Source organism: Mytilus galloprovincialis, chromosome 12, assembly GCF_965363235.1.
Source record: "Mytilus galloprovincialis chromosome 12, xbMytGall1.hap1.1, whole genome shotgun sequence".
Taxonomy (NCBI): Eukaryota; Metazoa; Mollusca; class Bivalvia; order Mytilida; family Mytilidae; genus Mytilus; species Mytilus galloprovincialis.
This window is the reverse complement of record NC_134849.1, coordinates 70,076,240-70,093,159: the sequence shown is the minus strand read 5'-3', so window position 1 is coordinate 70,093,159 and position 16,920 is coordinate 70,076,240.

Genomic DNA, 16,920 nt, shown 5'->3' with positions numbered 1-16,920 from the left:
CAAATCACAAGCAAATCGTAAACAAATTGGCATCAATCATCAATTCACAGATTATAGCATTAACATACAGATAAAAAATAAGTTCTGCCCCTGAAACCCCCAAATTTTGAAGCGCAAGTGTCTTCATTTTACCTTTAATAGCTACTCCACTAGTTGTAAAAAGGAGTACTATCTTACTTTTTACCCGAATTTGACTAAAACGAAATTTGAAAAAAACATAGGCAACCACGTGTACTTAGTAGAATAATGTTGAATAGGTGATGGGTCTTAGTCTTTGTCCAAATCTGCTATATTGTAATATATATATATATATATATATATATATATATATATATATATATATATATATATATATATATATAGCTTTGTCCATTTTGCCCGGGACATGGTCAGTAAACAACAATTAAAACATTAAACTTGCCAGTGAATTTTATCTGCTGGCTCGGGAAGTTATTCTTGAAATGTTTTGATCTGTTTACACATCTTTTACACATTTTTATTTTTAAAATTAATCCTAACAGCACTAAACTATCATGATTATAACGAGATACTGAAATGCACAGTTTCTGAATTTTAAAAAGGTTAACATTTGAATAGTATTAGTTAAATATGTGAAATTATAAATATAAAGATTCTTTACCATCGTCATCTTTCATAGACTGAATAAAACTCCTCATCTTGCAACCTTCTTTGTTCAGTTAATATAGAACAGTATTTGAAATTTGAATTTGACCTCAACCGGAAGTCAGAGAGATAGATAAACAAAGAAAACTGGAATGCATTAACATTTTATTCATTGTAGCAAATCATCAATGAATCACATCAAGATAGCTAAGAAAGTTAACAAATCATTTTCAAATCATTTCATAGAATATTCAAAGTTAACAAATCATAACGAAATCACACGTTCTAGCTAACAAAGTTAACAAATCTCTTTCAAATCATTTCATACGATATTCTAAGTAAACAAATCATAAAGAAATCACACAAAAACAGAAACAAATGGCTTACAAATCATACAATAGAAAGAAATCACATAGAAATCAGATTTAGGGAATTTAGAAAATTCTGATTTGTCTATGATTTGTTTAATGAATCGCAAGCAAATGGTAATAACAAATCGCAGAATCACGATTTGAAAGAGATTTGAATACGATTTGAAAGCAATTTGTTCATTTATTTTTCTGTTTGGGAAGATCTACAAACACGTCGCCATCACCAATACACAAGTTTGTCATGGATTTTATTCTTGTCTGTAATGTGTGTCCTTTGTTTTATATGCATAGACCAAGGTGAGCGAGACATACTCTTTAGACCTCTAGTTTGTTGTTGGTCGAAGTAGCTAGTATAACCAATCTTTGATACGACGGCTTTACGTCTATTGTCGATGATCATGTGGTTTTGAACTATAACTCGATAGTAGTTAGTTCCTATCAAGAGTAATGTTTAAAGCTATATAAGCGCAAATCCGGCTATGGTTTTGGCGGCGGATCATTAAAGTTACACTGTGAGATAACTGAATTTCTTTATTGGTGTTAGGCTACAATTAAAATGTATGGTATATTCGTACGAGTCCCAAAATGTGCTCCACTGTAAAACATCCCCGTCAAAACGTGTCAAAATTTAATTTAGGTAATCTATGTTTATTACTAAATATACTTTGTGGTTGTATGTACGAATATTCTTCGTGATTATTGTATGTTTGTAAATTCGGGTTAGGAAAGTTGCGTGATTGATTTCTGGTATTATTTGCCTCTAACAGAATTCTTTCAGTAGCGTGTAAACGGCTGTTTGTTTGTATTGCTAGTGTTTGATCTAGGTTTATAGCATTAGGCGTCAGCGTTCATTGTTGACTGTACTGGTCAATCAGAAGTTATGTTGGATTTGATTGGTTGCGTAAGTTTTCGTATTGTCTAAGTTAACTGTCTAAATTAAACATATATATATTCATTTGAGTCTGTAATTTATTGTTCAATGAGATCCACGTGTAGGAATTCTGTAAACATCTCGCTCAAAGCATGCACAATCTTGGAAGGTCAAATGAGCTTTTTTCATCACTTGGCGTCCGTCGTCCGTCGTGATTGTCGTGTATTAATTCTTACAAAAATCTTCTCTCTGAAACTAATAGCCCAAATTTATCCAAACTTTGTAACAATCATCACTATTGTAACTAGTTTTACAATTGATTTCTATGACCCCACCTGCCAACCAACATGGCCGACATGAATAAAAATAAAACTAAGGGGTAAAATGCAGTTTTTGGCTTATATCTCTCAAACTAAAGCATTTAGAGCAAATCTGACATGAGATAAAATGTTCATCAGGTTAAGAACTATCCATCCTTGCTTATTTGGGTTGCTGCCCCTGAATTGGTAACTTTAGGGACATTTTGCAGTTATTGGTTATTATCTTGAATATTATAATAAATAAAGATAAACTGTAAACAGTAATAATGTTCGGCAAATAAGTCGGCATGATCAAAACTGTTAGTCGACCACCTTTAGAATTATTGCCCTTTATAGTCAATTTTGAATAATTTTTAGTAAATTTTTGTAATCTTTTACAAAAATATTCTCCTCTGAATCTACTGATACAAATTTAATCATACTTGGCCATAATCATTATTAGGGTATCTAGTTTCAAAAATGTGTCCGATGACCCTGCCTTACAACCATAATGGCCGACATGGTAATTGTTGGCTTGCTGACCCTGATTTAGTAATTTTACAGTAATTTGCAGTTTTTTGTTATTATCTTAAATATCATTATAATATCTGATAACGTATGCTATTATTATGATTTAATCTAAATTTTACATGATTTCCAAATCATTATTAAATACAGGTGAGCGACACATGCTATTGATAACCTCTAGTTCTGGTATATGTGCTCTTTTGTGGTCCTTTTTAGCTCACCTGGCCCGAAGGGCCAAGTGAGCTTATGCCATCACTTGGCGTGCGTCGTCGTCCGTCGTCTGTCGTCGTAAACTATTTCAAGAATCTTCTCCTCTGAAACAACTAGGCCAAATACTTCCAAACTTTAACTGAATGTTCCTTAGGGTATCTAGTTTATAAATTGTATCCGAAGTTTTGATCTATCAACAAACATGGTCGCAATTGCTAAAAATAGAACATAGGGGTCAAATGCAGTTTTTGGCTTATATCTCAAAAACGAAAGCATTTAGAGCAAATCTGACGGGATAAAAATATTCATTAGGTCAAGAACTATCAGCCCTGAAATTTTCAGATGAATCAAACAACCTATTGTTGGGTTGCTGCCACTTATTTGGTAATTTTAAGCAAATTTTGCAGTTTTTGGTTATTTTCTTGAATATTTTTATAGATAAAGATAAACTGTAATCAGCAAAAATGTTAAGCAAAGTAAGATCTACAAATAAGATATATGACCAAAATTGTCAATTGACCCCTTAAGGAGTTATTGGCCTTTAAAGAAAATTTTACACAATTTGTTCATGATATTTGTTAACTTTCAAAAATCTTCTTCTCTGAAAGTACTGAACCAATTGCAGGTAAACTTAGCTAAATGATTCTAACGGTATCTTGTATAAAGTTTGTGTTTTGTAAAAAACATGGCCGCCATGGCTAAAAATAGAACATAGGTTAAAATGCAGTTTTTGGCTTGTATTTAGCATTTATAGCAAATATCTTGAGGAGTTTAAGTGTTTATTAGGTCAAGATCTATCAGACCTGAAATTTTCAGACAAATCGATACTCATTGTGGGGTTGTTGTCACTCAATTGGTAATTTTAAGCAAATTTTGCAGTTTTTGGTTATTATCTTGAATATTATTATAGATAGAGATAAACAACAAAAATGTTTATCAAAGTAAGATCTAGAAATAAGTTTATTGACTAAAAATGCCAGTTGACGCCTTAAGGAGTTATTGCCCTTTAATGATAATTTTACACAATTTTTCATTGTTTGCTAACTTAGTTAAATATAGCTATAAATGGCAACAAGTCTGTAAGCGCAACTACTCCTAAACAGATTAATCAATATTGATGAAACTTTACACAGTTTTTGAACACAACCTGTAGATGTGCATGAAGGAAGATATTTCTGGTAAGATTTTTTTCAAGGGAGATAAGCACAACTCCTCCTAAATGACTGTACCAATATTAATTAAACTTTACACAGATCCAGTACATGACCAGAGAATGTGCATAAAGGAAGATATTCTTGGTCTGAAATATTTGAAGGGAGATAATTAACTTAATTTATATAGATTTAGTTATTTTTTTGGTTTCTACACACTGACTTAAAATATGCAAAGAGAGATAACTCTAATTATTATTAATTTTAAATGTTCTTTCATTTCCTTTTACTTCAAGAAAAATAGCCAATGTTGCTAGGGGTAAAATGCATTATTTTTGCCTGTGAAGAAAATATGACAGATACAAAGAATGTTTGAATGGCATATTTTAGCACACACTGAAAAGCAAAAATAATCATTGATGAATGATTTAAACAAAAAAATTGAAGGTGAGCGATTCAGGCTCTTGAGAGCCTCTTGTTGTGTATATGCTCCTTTATGGTCCTTTTAAATCTATGTACCCCTCTGTGGTCTTTTAGTGTATGGACTCCTTTGTCAATGTGGAGTAGTGTACATTTGTGATGTCGTGCTGTTTTGTGTAAAAGAGGGACGAAAGATACCAAAGGGATAGTCAAACTCATAAATCTAATGATAATTCTACTGAAAGAATTCTGTTATAGGCAAATAATACAAGAACTTTCCTAACCCGAATTTACAAACATACAATAATCACGAAGAATATTCCTACATACAACCACCAAGTATATATAGTAATAACCATGTAAGATGTGCTCCTTTGTGGTGCATTGTTCTCCTTTAAGGTGTTTACGTTCTTTTGTGGTTAATTGTGGTCCTTTGTTGTGTATGTGCTCCTTTGTGCTGCTTTGTACTCCTTTCGGTGTATTGTTCCCATTTGCCGCGCAATGTACTCATTTGTTGTGCATTGTACTCCTTTTTATGTATGTACCCCTTTGTGGAGCATTGTAGTTAGTGCATTCGGGTCCTTTGAGGTGCATTGTGGTCATTTTTTGTGAATGTGCTCAATTGAGGTATTGTACTCCTTTGTGGTGGATGTGTCCTTTTTGTACATTGTGCTCTTTCTACACAAAGTTTTATTTGCAAAAATGTTAGCATAATAGGATATTTTTTTTATTATGTTAAAGTCATATGAAACCTCAAATTAAAAAAAATATGCATCTGTTTTTTATACCTAAATGGATAGTTTTCATTATAAAACTTTTGTACATATACTTTTTTCTGAGGAAAATTCTTTAATTTGTCCACATTTAGAAGAAGTTTACTTATTTTTAATTGCTTGCTTCCAGGAAGCAATTCGCCGACATATTTTCCGTATGCATAGTGACCTGAGCGTAACCCTCCTCGTAAAAATCCGGTGATCGCAATACGCATGAATCTGTCACTAAAATAAACAATTATCTGATTGTACATGTTAAGCACGTGCTCAATACCCATGCTTTTTGTTATTTATTTACTATAAGGTGACAATCGGTAAACTTCGGCTTCAAAACACGGCATTTAATGAGCAGCCATATTTGTTAAATCATAACAGACAGAGAGAAAAAAAAATTGACGATTATACGATATATTTGCGTAAATAATGATAAAATCGTGCACAGAGGACTTAGTTTGTGATATATATATGCATTGGTTCAAAAATTGGAAAAACATTATTTTTCACCACTCACTCGTTTCATATGACTTTAATTTTACCATATATTATTTTCAAATTACTATGTACATACAATTATATCGATAATAATAATTCCATGCATAAGATCATGATAATTATGTTTTTTATATTATTGTTACGGTATCATTATTTTTATTAATAATTTTACCATATTATTATGTTGATGTTTATATATGATTTTTACATATATTTTTTTTCTGACCGCTATGTATCTATCAATGTATGTTACACATCGCAGGATCCAATTGCTGATATATGCGCATTGGAAGAGGGCTCGTTGGTTAGTATAAGTATTGGAGGGCAGTGATGTTATTTTTTAGGTGGTTCTGCTTCACTATCGTTTTAGGAAAAAGGAGTTCTTTCAGATGTCTGTTTTGCAGTCCATCAAATGGAATGATCTGCTATTCATGCTATTTGGGGTTTCTTGTCTTTTTGTGATGTTCTTGTATTTAAAATCAATAATGTTATTTGTCTTGACTTGGCTTTTGATTCTGTTTTCTTGTAGATACATGTATTTTAATCGTTAACCGACATCAATAACTGAAAAACTTTAGAGAACATATTCAGCCTCTGGTGTGTCCTTGGTTCTTTTAAGAGGTGGTTTTAAAATCATATTTGTAACGCATCCTGTTTCTCTGGATTTATTGTCGTGCAGGATGAAACGTGCACTTCTTTTCTGTATGCTTTCTATCTTCTATTGGTGAATGGGTTCCAAGTGATAGGATGGTATTCTAGGACCGATCTAACCATGGCTTTTAAAGTAGGATAGTTTGTTGCACTCTCAGGGGTACTTGTGTAAGTTTCTTAGAAGGAAACCAAGTGTACAGCGTGTCTTGCTTATAAATTTAACAATGTGCCTGGTCCACTTTCGGTCATCGGATAAATTAAGACGTAGGTACGGATTTGTTTGAACTTGCTTTAATATCATGTTGTCTTGTTGGTTACCATATAATTATGTTTATATATGAGTGTAACACTATTGATATTTATATATGAGTGTTACCACATACTTATATGTTTATATATGATTGTTACCACATACTTATATGTTTATATATGATTGTTACAATATAATTTATGTGTATATACGATTTTCACCATTTTACTTTCTATGTACAAAAAATTATAATGATTCCTGATATCGCATTAATGTTCATTATTAACATGTAATAAACAGTATTATATAGTAAAAAAATATATTAATAATTTTAATAAAATGATGAACCTATACCCCTTATTGAGCAGGATGTGTTTGTTCTTCTAGGGCACCTCAGTTCCGCTATAATCACATATGTTGTGTCGTCGTATGTTAACAATTTTACCTATTTTACATGAGATAGTACCACTATAAGCTAGTGGAGTCAAACCTGCACGTCTTTCAAATTCAAATTCAAATTCAAATATATTTTATTGTCAATTAAAGACGCCCATTACAGGCAGAATAATCACAAGTTAAATTTGGTACAATGATTACAAAATGATTACAATTATTTGAGTACAATTAAATCAATGATTACAACGAAGAGAAAAGAAAGACACACTAATGTATATTTATAAAATGTATCATGTTTCAACTTTGACAAATACAGTGATCCTAAAAAATATAGGAAACTGAATTTAAATATTCTGGTTTTTCCCCTGGTGCTTTTATGATCCTACAATAAGAAACTGTACAGATATCTAAATTATGCCTCTGTCTTTCTACAGTAAAATATATAAACTCACTAAGTTTCTAATAGTTGTTTTCGAACAACATTTAAATTATTAATTAAATTGCTCACTTGATTAAAAATGTGACTATCTTCATTGGACATTAGCCAAATAAATTGTGATTGATAATCTAAATTGTGAAAGTTTTTGTAACTTTTAACTATGTTGGAAATAATGTACTCTTTCACTTTCAAAAGATGAACATTTAAGTAAAAAATGGAGTTCATCTTCCACTTCTTTTTTACAAAGATTACAAGTTCTATCCATTGCCTGAAGTCCCCTGTATCTACCTCTCTCTATTTCTAAATCATGATTACTAATTCTGAATTTTGTCATCTGAATTCTCAGATTCCTATTACCTATAGCCAAATAAGGTTCAAAATATATATTTCTCTTAAAAAGTTTGTATGTTCTAAGTTTATTTCCAAATGACATATTTTTTCAAGGGCACCTCATTTCAACTTTGATCTCAATTAGCGTCCGTTGTGTTGTTTTGAAAAAAAGACTTATTTTACATTATCCACTAGTGTAGCAAGAACTGATTGTCTTTCGAGGGCACCTTAGTTCAGCATATAAGGAAACATCTTGTATGTTGAATTTTCAGGTTAAACAACTTGTATCCTACATGCTTTATTAAGTTTTCGGCCAATATCATGTTAAAAACATGATGCTTTCACCTATCCCGTTTCGTAAATAGTCAAATTTAGGCATGTTTCCTTAGAATTAAACTTGCTTATATACACATAAGGGAAGTGATTTATTCAAAAGGGGCAAAGTTACGTGTACAAATCACATTGATAAAGTATACATAACTATGATTTTGATGTAGTGAAACTTGTTGAATAGGAGTTGCTCGTCATTCTGGGGATTTACAGTACAGCTATAATTATAACTTTAGTCCATTTAGTCGTCGTCTGTTAACAATTTACATATCTTACACAAGATAGTGCCACTAATAAAGAAGGATCTGCTCGTCCTTCCAGTGCACCTCAGTTCATTTATGATGAACACATGGCGTCCATTGAGTCGTCGTCTGTTAACAATTTACGTTTAATACACGAGTTAGTACCACTAGTGGAGCAGGAGATGACGAGATGCACGTCCTTTTATGGCACCTCATGCAGTTTAGTTGTTCTCATCGCTAGGCGTCTGTTGTGCTAGCATTTTACTCATTTTACATAAGCTAGTACCACTAGTGAAACCAGAGCTGTCGTCCTTGTATGGCACCTTAATTTAGCAACAAGCATGATGTTCACATGGCGTCCATTGTGTCGTCGTCTTTTAACAAGTTTACTTATTTTAGATAAGATAGTGGAATTTTTGGAACAGGAGCTGCTAGTCCTTCCAGGGCACCTCATTTTATCACTTGCCGTCTGTTTACTTATTTTACATTATATACAACCACCAGCGAAGCAGGAGCTTGGTGTCCTGCCAGGGAATCAGGGTTTACTTATTCTCATCACTTGGTGTCCGTTGTGACGACGTCTAGCTGTTTATATTTTCTATGTATTTAACATGATATATGCCACTCGTGGAGTAGGAGATGCTAGTTCTTCCTGGGCACATAAGTTTATCTATGACGAGCATTTTGCATCCATTGAGTCGTTGTCTGTTACCAATTTACTTATTTTACGTGAGATAGTGCCACTAGTAAATCATGAGATGCTCGTCATTCAAAGGTATCGCGATTCAGCTCATCACTTGTCGTCCGTTGTGTTGTCGTCGTTAAATCATCTATGTATTTAACATAATAAAATGCCACTAGTGGAGCAGGCGCTACTCGTCCTTCCAAGGCACATTATTTCACCTAATCTCGTCACATGGCGTCTGTTTTGTCGTCGTCTATTAACATTTTACTTAATTTACATGAGCTAGTACCACAGGTTGAGCAGGAGTTACTCGCCCTCTAGGACACAGCAGTTCAACTATAATCATTATTTGGCGTTCGTTTTTACGTCATTCATTAACTTTTACAAAAGTCCTTTTCTCTGAAACTAATTATCCAAATTAAACAAAAATGAAGGGTCTCACTAATTAGCGACAAGAAGCGACAACAAGAATTATTTTAGCGACAAGAAGACTATTTAGTGACAAGAAAACATTTTTTTTTTTTATTAGATATAAAGAAATTTGTATTAAATGTTTTTTTTTTAAATATACGAGCAAATATGTCTAATTAAAATGTTTTAAATTTATTATATAGATAGACGAAGAAATGAAACATTTGTGAGGAAGAAAGAGATTGTGAAGTTTATATTAGTATATAGGTAGATGAAGAAATTAAACATTTGTGAAGAAGAAAGAGATTGAGCTTCTTTTTTTTATTTTTAAATATGAAGAATATGTATAAGATAATGTATGTATCTGTTTTCATCAAAGTCAAAGTATGAATAAACGAATGGAGATATATATGGAGCGGGCATAATGGAATATAATATTTTGATTCATTTGCTTAATACTATGCTCTAAGTGTACTCTTGTTATGTCAATTCGATGCTTTAATTGTAGAACTCTCAGCCACGCTTTGCCATCTTTATTATTTAAGCGTGTTTCCAGACCCCACGACGAGGACGTGGTTCTACCTTGGGGTCCATATAATTTTAATTTTTTTTTTTAATTATTTTAAGTCATTATATAGTAATATGTACATTCCTATCTAACATGATATTTATACATTTTGTACATGGTGGTCCCATTTTGATAAGCTGTAAATTTTTACCACTAAGGTTCACTGTATTTTTGCCCTTTATGAAGTTGTAGTTTTAGCATTTTTAATACGTTTCCGTTGGCAAGGTTTACGTGCACATGCACTTGTTTTGGGGATGGTCAGCCCACCATCTGTTGAAGTGGTGGACTCTGGGATTGCGTTTAACTTTCTCCCATGAGTCAAGAATTTTTGCAATGCAAAAGCCTTTTCTTTCTACGATTTAATCTGCCATAGAGCTTTTGTGCATTGAAAATGGCTTACTGAGGAGCTTAGCTCAAAGTCTCCATGTCTATAAAGTGCGCCATTGACAAGACTTTCTTGCAACTTTATTTCTTTGTGAATTTTATTAATTAACTCTGGAAGTTTCTCAGGCTTCCAATCTTGATTTAGTTTCAAGATGTGATTGATTGATTCACAATTATTGTTTTTCCATTGCAATGGAATTCTCGACTCTGTTTTTCGAGCATTGTACACGTAATCCCTTATAGTAGGAATAACTTTTTACGTAAGATATGGACCTACGAGGTCTTCATATTTTCTTTCAATATCAGTAACCTTAGTGGAATTCATTACATCACATGATCTTGCTTCTCACGACAACGTCGCACCACTGCACATAATTATAAGATTCGTTTGTATGGCCCCCCGTAGCGAAAGGGCCATTAAATCTTTACCCTTGTCCGTTTGTACGTCCGTGTTATGAAATTTATGTATTCAATACTCATTACCACATAAAACAGCGTTTGATTTATGTGACGTTACCTTTACCGTTTAAGGGTGATGCCGTTTTTACACCATAATAAAATACAATTTCTAGCTATTTAGTTGTTCATCAAGTGAATATCTTGTTCAATTTTAAATACTAGAAGTATGCTTGTAAGTGATGTGTAATCTGTATTTTATGATAACAATATGGCGCGTTGGTTCATTCTTATTCTATTAAGACATGTATTTTTTTTTTACAGCATAAAACCAAAGACTACAGACGAAACTGGTGAATCTGCAGAAAGAACTGTTACGGATATATTTGGTGAAAGTGATCCAGATGAAAGCGGTAGCAATACGCACAACAATTCCCTTGATCAATCAGTTTTGTCAGACAATTTTAGTTTCTTTCATAACCAAAGGAGCAATGGGTCAGATGAGGCAAACGAAAACCTGGAGAATGGAGACAATGACAGTTCAGATGACGCCGAAAAAGACGATTCTCTCGATGAAGTGTCAAATTCTTGTATGTTTCAACCAGAAGAACAATTAAGATACGGAGAGTTTTTAAATTTAGAGGAACTTTTAAATAAACTGAAATCAAAAGATGTTAGACATGGTATCCCAGAAGGAAAGAAAGACAACGTATGTTTTACAATTGACAACTCCAGAAACATTGCAAGATAATAACTTACGTAGTGAATTTTCAGATGACTGTGGGGTCTGGATTAGTTCATCTGGGTCAACACCTAAGACATATTATGTTGTTCAAGATGACGGTAAGCTAAAAGCTGTTGTATGTAGACAGGATATATTTTGTACTGAAAAGCAAATAAACAAGAAGAAAGAATTCATTCCAGTGGATCCTCAGCCCGCCGATGATAAAATCGTGGAAATCAGTCGTAGCTACTCCACTCTAAAGCAACAGTCATACAAGAAAAGAGTAACATGGGTCGGAAAAGCACCTTTTTCATTAGATATCAACTTCAATGCGGCTGTCGTGGAATATAAAGGCAAACACCCTGGTTTTTCTGCTCATGGCAATTCAAAGAAAGGAAACGAATTCGTTCGAACTCCAGCACTGTTATTTGAAGAAATGGGAGAACTTGTGAAGACCATGCGTCCAAAAAATGCATATAATAAATTGCTAATCAACTGTAGTGATGAAGCAACCGGGCCTTCGGCACCAAGACAGATTCGTGACAAAAAATACCGTGATAAGAAGAAAGAAATTCGGAATATAACTGGCGTAACAGGAAACCGTGGAAATATGGCAGATAACATACAAACTATAGAAAATATTATGCAGAAAGGACACAATTTAATTAAGCATGTGGCTCATTCTCCAGGTAAAACACCGTGCGTTATCCTGTATACGGAAGAAATGATGAAGGATGTTGTGAACTTGTGCTGCAGTGGACAAACTCTTTTGGGTTTCGACAAAACATTTAACATGTGTGACATTCATGTGACATTCATGTGACACCATCTATTTTCAAACAACTTTCTGTCACAAAGGTTGAAACAGGAGAACCGCCTTTATTTGTCGGACCCATGTTTTTACACGACTGTTCGCATTTTGATACGTATAGTATATTTTTCTCGCATCTTAAGACCAAACTCGCGGATGTGGACACCTCGGAATTGGTCATTGGTTCCGATCAAGAAGGATCTTTAGTTAAAGCCATTGTCAAAAGTTTTCCAGAAGCAACTCATGTATTATGTACACTGCATTTGAAACTAAACCTTTCAGAAAAGATGAAAAATGGAGTTGGGATGCACAGAAAGAACAGATTAGATATCGAGCAACGCATTTTTGGAAGAAATGGCATATCTAATGCAGACGATAGTGCCGTTTTTGAAGAAAAGTGTGAAGAAGTCGAAGAATTCTGTAAGGAGAAATTTCCATCATTGAAAGGCTACTTTTCAACGGTTTTGAAGCCAGTCCTTAAAGGGAAAATATATGAGCCGCAAAATGCAGGAAGAATTGAAAGAGAGTGGACTAACAACAATAGTGAATCGTACAATCATGTTCTCAAGATAGCTGTTGATTGGAAGCCTCAGTCATTAGTTGACTTTGTAATAAAGATGACAGACATGGTAGAGGCAAACTATAAAGATTTACGGAGAGCAGTGATAGGGAGAGGACCTTATACGCTTGCGAGCACACACGAACATTTTAAGATTGACAGGCATGTTTGGGCAAACAAAACTTTAATGGAAAGGTACAAATATTATGCCAGGTTCCGCCGATACCGTATGAAGACCAAATTGGTTAAGTCAACAGATGGCAGACGAGTGGTCAATGAAGCTAGGTCGAAAGGAAAGAAGAAAGGTCAGAGGAAAAGGAAACTGGCTGATATGACAACTACGATAAAACGGCAACGCGTGCAGTAAATTTATTTAAAAAAACAAACTGTGTGTAATTTAATGTATTTATATGTGTATATATATTTCTCAGCACTACCTACTTATACTTCTTGTTTTTCTTTTTATAGGTAAAATACACTAATAAACCTGGAGCACATTAGTCAATGTCAACACTAGTATTAATTGAATTATAGTATATTGCTATTATTTTGTTGCGTGTTTCCTGTAGTATTTTTTTTATTACTCATATTACATATCTATTGTCTGTGTATTGCATATGTTATTGTTTGTATGCTATATGCCCTCATAGGGGCCCTTATTTGGTGAATAAAAAAAATCTTTTCTATTTTTCTATTCTATAAGATAGGCATCCGACCCTACCTGTAATTTTCACATACATGTGAGTTAAAATTAGTCCTGTCACAGTATAAGGTTTTCAATGATTAAATGCAATTTGCTTATTTCCTTCTATTACAAAAAAAATCGATATCCTTTTCGGTTCTTTTCGGTCCTTTTCGGTTCTTTTTGGTCCTTTTCGGTCCTTTTCGGTTCTTTTCTGTAAATCGTCGCTCTTTTCTGTAAGTCGTCGAACCCGAAAAATCTACCGTCGTATCTGCTTCTATCAGACCGTTATCCCCAAATAAGTCAAGGAAAAGTAATCTCATAATACAATAATTAAACGTAATACTGGCTGCCTGTACCAAGTCAGGAATATGACAGTTGTTATCCATTCGTTTGATGTGTTTGGACTTTTGATTTTGCCTTTTGATTTTTGATTTTCCTTTTTGAATTTTCCTCGGAGTTCAGTATTTTTGTGTTTTTACTTTTTTTATACATAATTAGATGATAAAATATTATGTAAATAATATTTCATTTTTTTCTATCAATTTTAACTTTCTTGTCGCTAAAATTATTTTCTTTTGCATATTCTTTTAATATTTATTGCAATAACTAATTTTAATTAAAAAAAAAATATGTTTTCTTGTCGCTAAATAGTTTCTTGTCGCTTCTTGTCGCTTGTTGACGCTTCTTGTCGCTAAAATTCTTGTTGTCGCTAATTAGTGAGACCGAAAATGAACAACAACCATCATTGCCGGGAGTATGTAATTAAGCAACTTTGTCCGATAACCTCACTTGCCAACCATCATGGCTGACACGGCTAAAAATAGAATATTAGGGTAAAGTGCAACCTTTACTGTTATCTGGAAGAAAAACCTATAGATAAACAGACTTGGCAGGATTGTTCAGAGTGTTGAGATCGACTGACAACTCATTTACATTTAAATTGTGAGACGAATTCTGTGGGAGTTATTGCCTTTAAATGAACATATTTTTTTTTGTCTTTTGTTTTCCTAATATCTTGAATACTAGAATAAATAGTGAGAAACTTTGATACATGAAATAAGCAGCAGGACAAAATATAGAGTTCATAGATAGAGGCTTGGCGCCTTCAAGCTAGTTAATTCCCCTCACTTTCTGTACGTGACTGTTCCAAGTCAGAAACTAGTAATTCAGTGGTAGTCGTTTGTTGCTGTGTCACATATTTGTTTTTGTATTATTTTGAACATTAATTAGGCTGTTAGTTTTTTGGTTTGAATTGTTTACATTTGTATTTCATGGCACTTTTATTATTATTTTTTTTTTTAATTTTTGTGTCATTTGTTCTCTTGGGGAGTGTTCTCATTGGCAACCATACCAATATTTTTTTTTTAATTAATGAATTAGACACCTTAGCCGAAATGGTCCTTTCATAAATACTATTACCATTAGTGGCGTTTTATCATCATATCTTGAATGATATATAAGAGAGATCGAAACTATTTAACAAAAATTATCAGCTAGAGCAGATCTACACAAAAAAAAATCTAACGCCAGGCAGTCCAATGTTGAAGATGCGACATCGACTCCTTATATCCTCTAGTTTGTTTCTCGCCTGACACGAAAGTAGCGTAAAGCGAAACCTAGAGATTGCTTGTCCGGTGATGTTAAGTTAATTAGTTTGAACTTTGAATCGATCTACTTGTGCTATAACTGACATTGAGGTTGGTAGCGACATTACGTACAGAACTGGAGCTTTATCTTTTATCTTTTATATCATATTAAATAATGTTAAATATTGGACTGGATTAACTGACATTGAAGTTGGAACCGACATTACGCACAGAACTGGAGCTTTATCCTTTATATTTTATATCATATTAAATCATGTTAAATATTGCACTGGATTAACTGACATTGAAGTTGGTAACGTCAAAAACATGATCTGTGAAGATCTGCATGAGTGAGACGTAGCAGTACAAGTCAAAGTACTAAAGTACTGAACAACGGATGGTCACAAGCTCTTTTAGATGGTGCGACAAGCACTTGTCTCAGAAAAAAAGCACAACTGTATACCTGAAAGTGATGTTAAGGTAGCAATACACAGTTAGGAAAAAAACTTAAAATTGACGCTCATAATTTTTAAGCACCCTCTTTCTTTCCCTTCCTTTCTAACAAATAAGGCTTAATATTTGTGTTATGCATGTGTATATTTATGGAAAGTGAACCATCGATAGATTTAATTTCCAAAAGTTATAATGGTGAAATATAACCTCTTTTTGGTGTAACCATGGCAACAATCTGCATTTATTTGAGATGAAAATTTGCAAAAGGGGGATGAACATGTCACAAAAGTCTCAAAAATTTGGTCCAAAGGAAAATTTCAATCAATTAGCGTGATACCCTGACATTATAGCCCTATATCTATCAAGAGGTTCAAAATCAAAAAATAGCATTTCTACTTGGTTTTCCATAAAATGGAATTGAAAAGCTCGAGCGACAAATTTTTGTACATAATTTCTAGATCTATGGGCGGTACGGATAGGAAAACCGGACTATCAAACAGAAAAATGGCCTATAAAACATGCTAAAACCAATATAAATGTTCATATAAACCAACTTGGAAGGCTATATTATTCTTCAACTATCTTAAAATTAATTTTATTGTACAAAAAACTTTCATATTTAAAAAATTCACCATGGCCATGATGCGAATCTAAATTCTAACTGTGTTTTGCTACCTAATGTACAGATTGTTTTCTGGGACAAGTTCGTGCGTGGATAATAAATTAATGACAGGGAATTCATCCTCACTGTAATGACTATTATAGTGTAGTGATACAAATTAGTATACTCTAGTCTATTGTTATATATTACATTAATACTTGTATATGTCGTGTACATTTTATTATTTTGTACAGGTTGTTACTTGTACAAAAACTTTGTATGAGTAATTACTTGTATGATGCCATCATACAAGTAATTACCTGTACAAATATAATTGTACCAGTAATTACTTGTACAATTTTTGATGAGAAAAAGATAATAACTTGTACAACACAATATCTTTGAGTTGTATGTGCTTCTACTTTGATTTATTAGGTTAAATCTATAATTCCAATATATGATATTACATTTGCAACTTTTTTTCATGATTTATTTTCGAAATGAATTGTGGAAGGGTTTTATTTTATTTTTGCTTTTAACGACTTTGTCACTTTGCACTAGTAGTCAGTATTTAAGTGGCAACAAGCTGTTAAGCTAAATTTGCTCAATGTCTCATGCTAGGTTATGTTGTTACTCTGCGTTCGTCGTGTGTCTGAATAATAATACTAATATAAAAAAGA